We start from the raw sequence: 12818 nt of genomic DNA on the forward strand, positions 1-12818 counted from the left end.
ATATATTAAATGTGAAAAAATAATATTAAGTGCAGTATCAATAAGTGCCAATATAATAAAATAAAATAACCCAGCTCAAACCCTCTGGTGGGACCTGTTTCACGGGTTCCAAGAAGTGTGACAGATCTCAAACAATCCAGGAGGAGCATATATGGGACAAAGAGAGGAATACACAATTTAAGTGCAGATGTAAGAACAATGAGGTCTAATTTGAGATGCAATCTTGGCTCGGATGTTCAGCCTACTCACAAGATATAGATGAATAGAGTGCAGTTAGCAGATAGGGCTGCTGCCCGTATAGAATGAATGCTGTTTGGATCTCCCTCCCAGGCATATTCACCAATGGAATGGTATATGTGTAAAAGAGATGAGAAAGCACTACATAGCGCGATCAGGCTGATACATATAAACTTTATAAAAGAACGATATAAAAGTGCGCACTTACAATGTGCAAAGTTAAAATAAGCATTTGGCACATAATATGTGAATATCGAAGGGTCACCACAGATCTCACCGCCTCCCCTGGAGCCTCCAGGTTCTCCTCGCCTGCAGTCTGATGTCGGAGCTCGTCTCGCTGCGTCCGTAAGGGCGTGTGACGTCACGGCTGCTTGGCTGGAGAACTACGGATCGCCTTCTGGTCCAAAAAGCAACACTCTACGCGTTTCGCCCAGTCTGGATAGACTGCATCCGGCTTCGTTAGGAGTGTGCATACTTAGGTGGAAGGATCCTCTATATACCTTCATATCAATTAAATAATTATCTAAAACACTATGGGCCTCATGCAGTAAGCGACGAACATGTGAAATCGGCAAGCTTACCGATTAGCCATGTTATTGGCGATTTTCCCTCTCCGTATGCAGCAAGTGCCGAATCCCTTCAAAATCAAGACGAAAACCATTCCGCCCACTCTCACGATGATTATCCGATCACACACAGGTGTATCGGCGTGCGTGGCGGGGTGCTGTTACGTTCGCCAATCAAAAATCTTGCTGAATCAGGCGAACCAAGCATGTATTGGATAGCGCGCCATATTTAAAGGCAACGTGTACTGCTAATCATTCTCTGTGTTGTTGGGAGTGAGAGAGAGAGAGACGCACAGAGCTTGGTGATTTAAGATTTGCATATTGACTGAGAGACTTGTTGTGTATTGGGAAAGCTTTGTCCTTTGTTGTTTTGTTTACATCTTTGTCTTGTTTTATATGTGGAAGTGTTTCGTGTGATTGGCTGTACATTTCTTGTCTGTTTTTTGTGAGTGTTGTAAGTATGCCCGCAAAGCGTGGGAAGAGTGATGCTGGTGGGAGTGGGAGTGCTACTCGTGCGAGTACGCGTCGGAGTGAACGTACTGTTCAGGGGAGTGATGTTGCTGGGAGTGCGAGTGGTGTTGCTGGGAGTGGGAGTGCTGTTGCTGGGAGTGGAAGTGCTGTTGCTGGGAGTGGGAGTGCTGTTGCTGGGAGTGGAAGTGCTGTTGCTGGGAGTGGGAGTGCTGTTGCTGGGAGTGCTGGTGCTAGGAGTGCGAGTGCTGTTGGTGGGAGTGGGAGTGCTTTTGTTGGGAGTGCGAATGCTGTTGGTGGGAGTGCGAGTGCTGTTGGTGGGAGTGGGAGTGCTGCTGGTGGCGCAGTTGCTGATGGGGTGTCTGGTGGTGGCGTGCTTGCTGGTGGCCAGCTTTTGGAGTCTCTTCCATTGAAAGAAGGAGAGTCCAGTCAGCACCAGCCAAGCTCTGAGCCTAAACCTGGTCGGAAGAAACGTGTGGAGAAGCCACGTAATCCTCGCTTCAATGACCAGGAAAATACGGCTCTTGTCACTGGGATTCTGGAGCACTATGACAGTCTCTATGTACATTTAGTAGGTAAGTGTACCTTTCCATTTATTCTTCAAATACATGTGATCCTAGGTCATGTGAGTTTTGTTCATATGCAAATATGGGTCCAGAATATCTTTCTATGTTAATTATTGTGGAAACACAGCTTTTTATCATGCATTACAAGGACAACAAAACACAGGCGTTCAATTTGCGATAACTGCATACAATATTAATGCAAGGTTGCTTACATGTCTAGGTTTAGTAGTGAATGCTCATGTGCTTCACATATGACACCTAAAACAGCATGTTTGCTATCTCTTGGAACAGCTAGCAGTGTAGGAAACTGGTGCTTCTATTATTATGAATTAACGTCATATATTTTGTTTGTATTTCAAGCACGGACAAGTTCATCAAGCAAAAATGAAATGTGGGACACAATAATAATTGGTGTCAATGCGTGTGGGAATCGTGTCAGGGACAAGGTGAATTGTCGCAAAAGATTTGACGATATTAGGGCAAAATTAAAAAAGAAAATACAAGACCAACGCGTGCATGCTTCTGGCACTGGAGGTGGCCCGCCACCACAACGTCTGATCTTAACTCCATTGGAGGAGCTGCTTCGGGGAAAATTACTTCCCGTCGTCGTGGAGGGTTTGGCCGGTGACAGGGACATCGGAATTTATCCCTCACAATTTCCACCAGGTGAGAAATCTTACTGTACTAGGCATGTCGTTGCTTACAGTTATTTTACATATTTCAGCTGCTTTTTATACTGTCTTCACAATATAAGCATACCTACATCTATATATGTATATGTCTGTTTCTCTCTCTCTCATATATATATATATATATATATATATATATATATATATATATCTATATCTATCTCAAAATAGACATATATGTTGTAGTCCTACTAAAAGCAGTAACTAATATACCACGTGCCATTGCGTGGTCATTTACATGTGAATTCCCAAAATGCATTGCTGCAGTGGAAGCAATTGATGGTGGGCGAAGATGGGGAACAACAGGGTAGCACACATGTGTAACACATGCTAATGAGAAATTATTACTAGCTACTGGTACAGAACATAAATATGTATAATATTAATGTGTATATTATTTATTTAACTCCTACAAACACGACATTACTGCCTATTCTAATCATGCATCGAATATATTGCATGCAACGGCCTACAAACATCACTTGCACTAACAAATGTCTAGTTGTTTATGAAAAGGTCCATTTTTGCTTTATGTCATATACAGACAGCATAATGAGGCACACATAGCATATGTTATGTCATTGTGTTCATAACTTGCACACTTCAGACGACTATTTAGCTCCTCTACCATTGTGTTAAAGCAGCTGCAATGAATATGTCATCACAGCATACACGTCAACAGAGGGGGTGGGGTTCAGCACACACCCAAATTACAGGGTCATCTTACGGTCAACTTAGTTCACACCATTTTCACCTGTTTGAAGTAATTGAAAGGTCTGGCTGATTAGGGTTTTTGGGGAAGGGAATACCGTTCTTACAACCTGACTAGCAAAACTGAAGGTAATCACACTCATTTGAAAGCTTAACTCTAGGTACTAAATCCCCCAACAAGTCATTAGTTATCAAACCGTACGTCACACATTCGTTCACTCATATCTATAGTTGAACTGATATCAACACCACATTATCACACACTGCATGTGTTGTGTTGTTGAGTGGCAGCCACATTCAGGCGTGCCACAGCTTCTATTAATGTACCACACATATCCTCTACCAAAAACGGATCTTTTTGCAATATGACCACCTTCATGATAACCATTGTGAATGTTCATCTCATGATAGTTATGTACATTATGATACTGATATGACTACACAACATATGATTTGTATGTACAAATTTAATCAATTTATCCTAACGCATTACTGCAGAAACATAGTATGTTGTATGTTAGGGAACTCAAAAGTTCTAAGTACACAGGCATGTACATTGTTATTACAACTATTTATGTTCACTTTCACACACACATTTTCGGTTAAGGAACTGATGCTGTTAGTTACTCATAAATACAGAACATACAATAACTGTTTGTTCAATATTTACACATGTAAATGTACAACTGATGTTATTGTTATATATAGTTGCCCCTGGAGGACATGTGTCACCTGAGACGGAACAAGTGTCTTCACCTGGGTCATGCAGCTCAACACACCTAGAAGGTGAGTGTATGAGGTGGTGCCCATATAATATGTGCACTTCTATATGTTATGTTGTCATGTTCATTATTTGTTTTGCACATGTTCTTTAAATAGGATTACTTAGTGTCAGTGAAAATGAAGTTTAAGACAACATGTATTGTGTTTGTGATGTTAAGTATCATGTAGGAGTTGTGAGTTTAGAGCAACTTTTCATTCATTCTTATTTCATACTGAGTCCAAACATTATTTGTAAGTCAAGGTAGTTTTTAATGTGACGTTATAAAACGTATGGAAACATGTTAGGTGTTACTTATCACACAGTATAATTACATAGTAAAACAGCAGAGATTAACATGCCATTTCATAATGTGTACATTTATTTTTAGCACATGATGATGATGATGATGATGCCGCCATAGACACCGAAATGCAATCAAGTGACCATGAAGAGGTTCCCATTGAAACAGTTACACAGCCAAATCGTCCATCAAGTAACACATACGATGCAATAGTAGCTTCTGAGGGAAAAATTGTTGAAGCTGAAAATCGTCGCCATTCAGATCTGATGACAGTGCACGAAAGGATGATATCACTGCAGGAAGAAACGATATCACAATTGTCACATCTCCACAGAGTCTTCATTGAAGTGCCTAAACAATTGAAAAAAATAAACACGTCATTAGAAGCATTAGTTGTTCAGCAAACCCAAGCTAATTACTTGAGAATGACTACAGTACCAAATTTCAACTTTAACACATCACAGGAAGGATCTTTACATGGTGGTAATTTTTCACCCCATGCATCTGATGTTCATTCCCCAGGTCGGGATGTTACCGGTAAAGTAGCAGAAAGTTCTGTGCATGTTCCTGACAACATCCTACCGCTGCCATCTGTAGAAATTCTGGAGCTGACACCTACAAAGGAGGCGGCAAAAACAAAGAAGCACAAGCAGTTACTACTGACCAGTTTTTGGACACAAACCAAAAAACCCAAACATGAAACGGACCAACCATCAGTTGTGCACTGTGTACCAACTTGCTCACATGTGTCAGTGGGCACAAGCCCTTTCCGTGATCAGTCACTGCCCACAAGCCCTGCCCGTGAACAGTCACTGGCCACAAGCCCTGCCCGTGAACAGTCACTGGCCACAAGCCCTGCCCATGAACAGTCACTGGCCACAAGCCCTGCCCATGAACAGTCACTGGCCACAAGCCCAGCCCGTGAACAGTCACTGGCCACAAGCCCTGCCCGTGAACAGTCACTGGCCACAAGCCCTGCCCGTGAAGTGCCACAGGCCACTCAAAGTGGCTCTGTTGTGACTGAAGTTGTAGCTAAACGAAAAAGAAAAATCCAAGAGACCACAAGCAGGCCTGTGACTCGCTCTCAAAAGGAAAAAAAATAATAAATGTTATAATTAAGTAAATATGTCTTTGGCCTTGTTTTGTTGACTTCAGATTATCTAATGAATATTGTATGTATGCTGAAGACCTGTTGTTTCCAAACATTCAAGTATGTCATTGTACACGTGACGTTTTGGAAATGTTAACAGTCCTAATGAATGGTGTTATTAATATTTATGTATTAATCATCTGCTCAGTAATGGTCCACCAGGACCCAGTTGCTATGTTTAGAGAAGCTGCCATTTACTTACCTGCAAAACATTGTATTTGGGTGTGTTACTTGATGTAATCATTGCATGTAAATATTATTCACATGCAATTAAAAACACACATCTATTTAACTGCTAACATCTTTCTTGTCCGTGTACAGCAGGATTAAGTGTTAAATATTACTTACCTTCACCTTGCTTGAACATTCTAATGTTGTCCTTTAATCATTTATGAGTTCTGTTTTCAATAACATATCTGTGAATGTTTAGTAATATATATGTAGTATGTATGGATATATGTACACACACACAGTGTGTGTGTATATATATATATATATATATATATATATATATATATATATATATATATATATTATTTGTACTATCTAAACTGGTATAAATGTATTTTCACAAAACATACACTTAATGCTTCCTTGTGAAAACACAGTATTGTAATAATACAGGCCTACTGTTTGTGAAATATACTTACTGTGAGCCTATAACAGTATGGTCCTTAAACAATTATTAATCACTTAATTCACTCATGTTTATCACCATTTAAATAGGTTTCATACAAGGCCTACTTACTGCCATCAATATGATCTGTGTAGAACTGGATTACATAGATATATTATTGGTTGTAACACCACAGGCCTTCTAAATTAAAAAAAGGCGTTGTTTGATGTTAAATCACAATTGCTCACAAGCCAATGCAAAAGGCCATACAACATTGTAAGCCTCTATTATTTAAACCTTTAAATAAATCACACCAATATTAAAATCCCTCTTTACATATAAGCCATTAAATATTGTAATATACACACACATTAAAAGTTTGGTTTTACACACATATACATATGTATATTGTAATATATATATATATATATATATATATATATATATATATATATATTATATATTTATATATATATATTTATGAGATATATATATATATATAATATATATTTATGAGATATATATATATATATATATATATATATATATATATATATATATATATATATATACATACATATACACACTTACTTAAACTCTGATGCAGTCAGGGAGTTAACCAGACTGAAAAATAGACACTGAAATGTATGGAAAAAAAAAGATAAAAACATTTGCAGGTGTGTGTGTGTATTTCATTATATGGCTGTGTAAGCACTATTTTCATAAAGCGGACAATGTTTCTTTCCTCAACCCACATTGTTTTTTAATTAAAATTGTACAGTTGTTTTGAGAAAGTAGATAAAAGTAGCTTAATGTGGCATTCACACTGAAATGCCTATCAGAAACCACAAATGTGAACCAATTATTTGTAAAACTCCAATTGGTGGTTGAAAACAGGAGTAAAAGAAGAAACATTTTCTGACCTTGAATGGAAAGAAACTAAATAGATAACATTCTAATAGTTTCAGCATTCTGAGCAGAGAACATTGAAGTAGAGTCACATTTTCTGTTAAGCTGCAATGGCTGACAATATCATTCAAAACAGCCATCCACACAAAGGCTATAAAATGATGATAGCGGAGGCGATCATCTCAACTGCGGAACAGAAAGCCAACGTGGGTCAAATCTATGATTTGATTAGAACAAAGTATCCTTATTACCAAGAACCTGGGCGGGCGCGAAATTTTAAATCCTCTGTAAGATTCACTTTATCAACTAATGAATGTTTTGAACGTGTGCAGGATAACCTACAAGAAAGGTATGGTTTTTGGCAGATTGCTAAGGAAAATAAAATCACCGTGGAACACGGCACATATATTGTGCTAAATAGCATATTTCTTCCTAATAACAATAGCAATGGATCCGCTACTACTGTTCCGTGTGAATCGATACCTGCTGCAATATCTGCACCCTCCATTCCTGAAACACACATTCTACAAGAACATAACTACTATGATTTTTTGCCAAGCCTTTCTGCTGCAAACGCATTCGAATGGGTAACCGAAGAAATGAACCTACCTCCGGACCAATTGTTTGAAGAAGGCAGTGGCGATTCCTATGAGCGCCTCATGGAGGAGATGTGTGTCATACAGGATTCAGCGTTTGGGTCAACCATGGATGCAAATGCATTGGTTTTCTGGAGCGACCAGTTGCAGGCAGACGAAGTGTTACTTCTACAAGAATGGTAAATATAACAATCGTTATGCCTTGACTCAGCGTTAAAAGTTTTTTTTTTTTGTAACCACCATTTTTACTTTAAATGCGTGGATACAGTGTAACATTGCAGACTGCATAACATGTAGCGATCACAAACACATTGTTTCCTATTACAATATAGTAGAACCAGAAAGATTAGTACACATTGCTCACGGAATAAATATACGTACTTTCCCATCCCTTTAAACATATTAGCAACATGTTACCATAACTGTAACACACACCTGTTTTTTTATCATGCAACATCTAAAAAAAAAACCCGGTCGACCACGTATGACGTGGGACCCTTGTCATGTGCAAAGGCGTCCTTAAAAAGGATTACGGATGTAAGTCCCGCCCCCAAGTGACGTGCGCGCGTCAAAGCCTATTGGCTATGTTGTTTTGTTATAGTTACGGTAACTGCACTGTCATGTGTGCGCGTCTGTGTTTGTGGGCGTGCACTGGGCGTTAGCCGAATGTTAATTGAGTGGGACGAGTGTTTGCGTGCGCTTCACGCTGGCTTAACATGACGTCACACGTATTGCATTTGCGCATTGTGTTATCGGCCGTGCTTTCTGTCCACACACGTCTGTTTAAAAAGAATACAGATGTACTCGTTTAGAACGAATGTAGTTTCGTCTTCATTGTATTAGAAAGAAATATTTTATGGTTAATGGTATTTACAACATGTATTGAACGCACAACGTACGCATTGTTTTGCGCATGCGCTAACACTTAGTCGACCCAAGCGTGAAGTGCGTGCGCACAGTAAGATGTGCGCGCACATTTTTAAGTATACACCCAACGTTAACTTCATATACATAGTTATGCGTGCTACTAATTTTACAAACGAATACATAATGATGTATAGTTGTACTTCTAACATATAACTGAGTGACGTGTGTATCTACACAATCATATAGAGATGTGCGTTGTCACGGATACATATATAGTAAGGTGCCATCTTTGACCATCATGTGTTTGCTGTATTTCAGAGATGTCGGGGAAGATACAATCGGATCAATGTATGATTTCAGAAGAGTCTAACTTTATATGAGATGATTGTGAGGAGGAGCCACCGACCACTATACTACATATGGAACTAATTTTATATTGCTTGCAGCGCTTATTAACAAACAATTAAAAATGTGATACCCTTATGCCTATATTGCATAAGCACTTAATTAACATAATGATGTTGCTAAACAGTGCAGCTAGAACATTTCTTGAGTGTTCTTTAATTACTACTAACATTTTATGGCATGATGTGTTTTATATATAACAACCATTCCCACTCTGCTAACACATTTGTGTATTCTATTGTGTAATGGAACGTATGACTGTCGAAACTATGTAATAATAATAATAATAATAATAGCATGTTCTTGTATAGCGCTACTAGTTGTACGCAGCGCTTTACAGAGACATTTTGCAGGCTGAGGTCCCTGCCCCGTGGAGCTTACAGTCTATTTTTTGGCACCTGAGGCACAGGGAGATAAAGTGACTTGCCCAAGGTCACAAGGAGCCAACATTGGGAATTGAACCACTCCTTCTCCCAATGTAAAGGACACTTACAACCAACTAGCCATTTATTGTTAAAAATTTCTTGTTACATGGGTATGTTGATGAAATGGTTTGGGACTGTAGCAAATAATGTTATTGGCAAGATGTTGTGGTCCCCTACAATGCATGATGTTATGAATATTACATCAACATCATGTAATGAAGTACGTTTATGTGTATATTTCATGTACCAAACTAAGTATAGTTTAATGTGTTCATTAAATTTTCTAAACATAAATAGTACAGTCAATATGATGATATAACCTACCATAATAAACCTGCTGTTATCATTTGTCGGTGTTATACATGGATCATAAACAAATTGATACAGACACAAACAGTTGTCTTAAAAAGTGTGCCTATGCTAATGTGCATGTGATTGACGTTTATATTTTGAGAATACTTGTTCATTATCATCATGATAATGATGAAGTGACGTCAATGACATTCCAAATATATTAAGAACATTGTGATTGTGGGTAATTATTAATGCAAAATTACAGTTACATTTTTGACACAATTGTGGTTTTGATTACAGTTTGACACTTGTTACATGTAGGTCACATCAACACACATGTGTGACTTATACATACACATGTGACAATGTTTAATTAATGTTGACAAATAATTTATAGCATTAATAATCACCTACATTGCTAAATATAAGATGTACAACGCATTGCTGTGATTACAGGCATTCATGCATGGAGTGTTATGATCAGTCAATTGCATCCGTGATTAATGAGCTCCCGTAAGTAAAAAAATATCTACAGTTATCCCCTTCTCTCCAAACACCTGTATATTACATTAATGGCAATTATAAGGGAACATACATTACATGTGATGAAGTGGGAGTAATCATTTTATAATACAATGCACATTAAACCTCATTAGTAGCTAAATGCATGTACATGATACAGAAAGTACATGTATGTAACATTTATCGTTTACCAATATGTTGGATTTTTACTTCAAATACTTATACGAATATTGAGGTAGGCACATCTTATGACAGATGTCAGCAAATATACATACCATGATCAGTCATACTGGAGATATACCTATAATGCAATGGAACAATATATAAATTGCAAACATTGACATGCCATCTTCAGTACCGTAAGCAACACAGCAAAGTGTGTATTTGGTGTTAAATGTGCAACACCTTGTATATTGTATCACATTCTAAATGTAAAGCAGCCTGGTGTACACATCATATGGATGTACATGTTACACTGCAACAATAACATTGTATGTACGCATAATGCAAGAATTCATGACTATGGCCATACTATGTGTATTGTGTTTGCATAAGGAACAACACAATGCTAAAATATTACTGATTTGTTACAACAGTTGTATTCACATACACACAACTAAATTAAAATGGAAGAGGGATTATATAACCTGTGCAACAATAACATACCGGTGCCACATCCCTTTGTGCACACAGCAGAGAAAAGAAAGGTGTGCAACCCATATTCATCTGTGTCCTAACAGAAGGTTATGTAAAAAACAATTAGTGTTAATATTACATAATTAATATATAAAAGTAGTACTATGAAAATATATGTTTTTACTTACAAGAAAAAAAGGAATTTATGAGATTCTGGCGTGTCTGGCCACCACTGGCTGTTTGTTCATTTTCAGCAGCTACATGGGTGGGATGCTCATCTACCAAAGGCTCAGCTATGTCTGATTGTACATTGTGTCTGAGTGCCACATTGTGCAAAATGCAACAGGCAATTATAATATCAGACACTTTCTGAGGCTTGTATAGAAGAGTCCCACCAGTTCTGTCGAGACACCTAAATCTGGTCTTGAGTAGGCCAAATGTCCTCTCTATAACAGATCTTGTAGAGATATGGGCTGCATTGTACCTCTCCTCTGCTTCAGTTTGAGGGTTTAGCACCGGAGTCAAGAGCCACGGCCTAATTCCGTATCCTGAGTCACCTATAATCAATGGAGCACACATAAGCTTACATTAGTTATAAGATTCTATAATGAAAACATTCGTAAACAAATATGTGTTTTGTGTTACAACATCCAAATATGTACTCACCCAGCAGCCAACCATGTCCAAAATGTCCCTCTTCGAAAGCATGGAAGACTGAAGAGTTCCTCAGGATAGAGGAATCGTGACTGTAACCAGGGAATTTGGGTACCACATGCATTATCCTCATCGTGGCATCACATACCACCTGTACATTAAGTGAATGGTAGTGCTTACGATTGCGGTAAATATGCTCACTCTGACTAGGTGCAATCAAAGCAACATGTGTGCAATCGATTGCACCCAGCACACATGGTATCCCTGCTATATTATAAAAGCCAGTCCTGACTTCCAGCCACTCTGTCGCCTCTGTAGGAAAATGAATATAATTCCTAGCGCGTCTATTGAGTGCATAGAGAAACTGGGTAAAGGCCAGCGAGAATGTAGATTGCGAGACCCCGCCCACTATGCCCACAGTTGTCTGGAATGACGCGGAAGCAAGATAATGTAATGAGCACAGCATTTTAACAAGCCCAGGGACTGCACGACCTCTGGCTGTCAAAAAATCTAAATCTCCCCTTATCTCTTCATAAAGAGATAAGATTGCTGCTGAACTCAAACGATAGCGACTGACTATCTCGTCCTCACTCATCCCATCTAACACGGTTCTCTCCCTGTACACACGTGGACGAGGCACAACTTGTCTTCTCCTCTGATCTCCTGTCCCTCGGCCTGTCCCTGTCACTGTCCCTGGCTCTGTCCCTCCCTTGCCCTATGTCATTCTCTTCATCTGCAAGCATGTCATGAAAAAGAATGTTCCTCCGTCTCCTAAACAATCGCAACATTTTGAAATGAGTAGCTGTGAATGAGCAGGTAATGGGCGTCCTTTAAATAGGTATGTGATGATGTCAGGTGACATAGTAAAAAGCAAGGTGTTACATTAACATATTAAAGTACTTGGCTCTCAAGCTGTGTCCATTTGATCAAATAATTATTTGTTCTGTGTATTCAGCAGGCAATCATGATATTTGCCAATGATGTAACGTGAAGCTTTGTACAAACATTGTTTGACAATTATTAGTGTAATGTGCAATGCATGTAACACTTCTGAACGCAACAGTCAGTCATGTAAATAGACAAAAAGCCTGAGATTGACGTGGAAAATGTTTGCTGCAACATGTGTAATTAGCCATGTTATTGTCACATGTTCACAACAATGAATTCTCGTGTGCATATGCATACATTTATGTAATGAGGATAGTTGCTATTGAATCAGTTTGAAAGGTGTAACAATGATTAACTACTGTCCTTGTGTGTATAAGTTAGGTTGAAGTGCTTGTAATGCAACGTTTACAATGTAAACATGCTATGTTATTGACTGTCCAATAACTGACGTCTTGAAAAAAGGGAGGACCCAAAGTACATGTAAACATGAGAAGAAAGATGTACATGAACGTTTAAAGATGCGTTACACATTACAAGCATTGTGTAATGTAAAGC

At 38.5% G+C, this 12818-nt stretch overlaps 1 long non-coding RNA gene across 1 annotated transcript; it reads right to left on the reverse strand.

The window, feature by feature from the left end:
• Positions 1 to 4330: 4330 nt before the first annotated feature.
• LOC142494339 (uncharacterized) lies at positions 4331 to 7778 on the reverse strand. Its single transcript, XR_012801385.1, has 3 exons — positions 7586 to 7778; positions 4779 to 4916; positions 4331 to 4652 (listed from the first exon to the last, which is right to left on the reverse strand). It is a non-coding gene; the product is annotated as an uncharacterized LOC142494339 (long non-coding RNA).
• Positions 7779 to 12818: the final 5040 nt, after the last annotated feature.

This window comes from Ascaphus truei, chromosome 5, assembly GCF_040206685.1.
Source record: "Ascaphus truei isolate aAscTru1 chromosome 5, aAscTru1.hap1, whole genome shotgun sequence".
NCBI classification, from domain to species: Eukaryota; Metazoa; Chordata; class Amphibia; order Anura; family Ascaphidae; genus Ascaphus; species Ascaphus truei.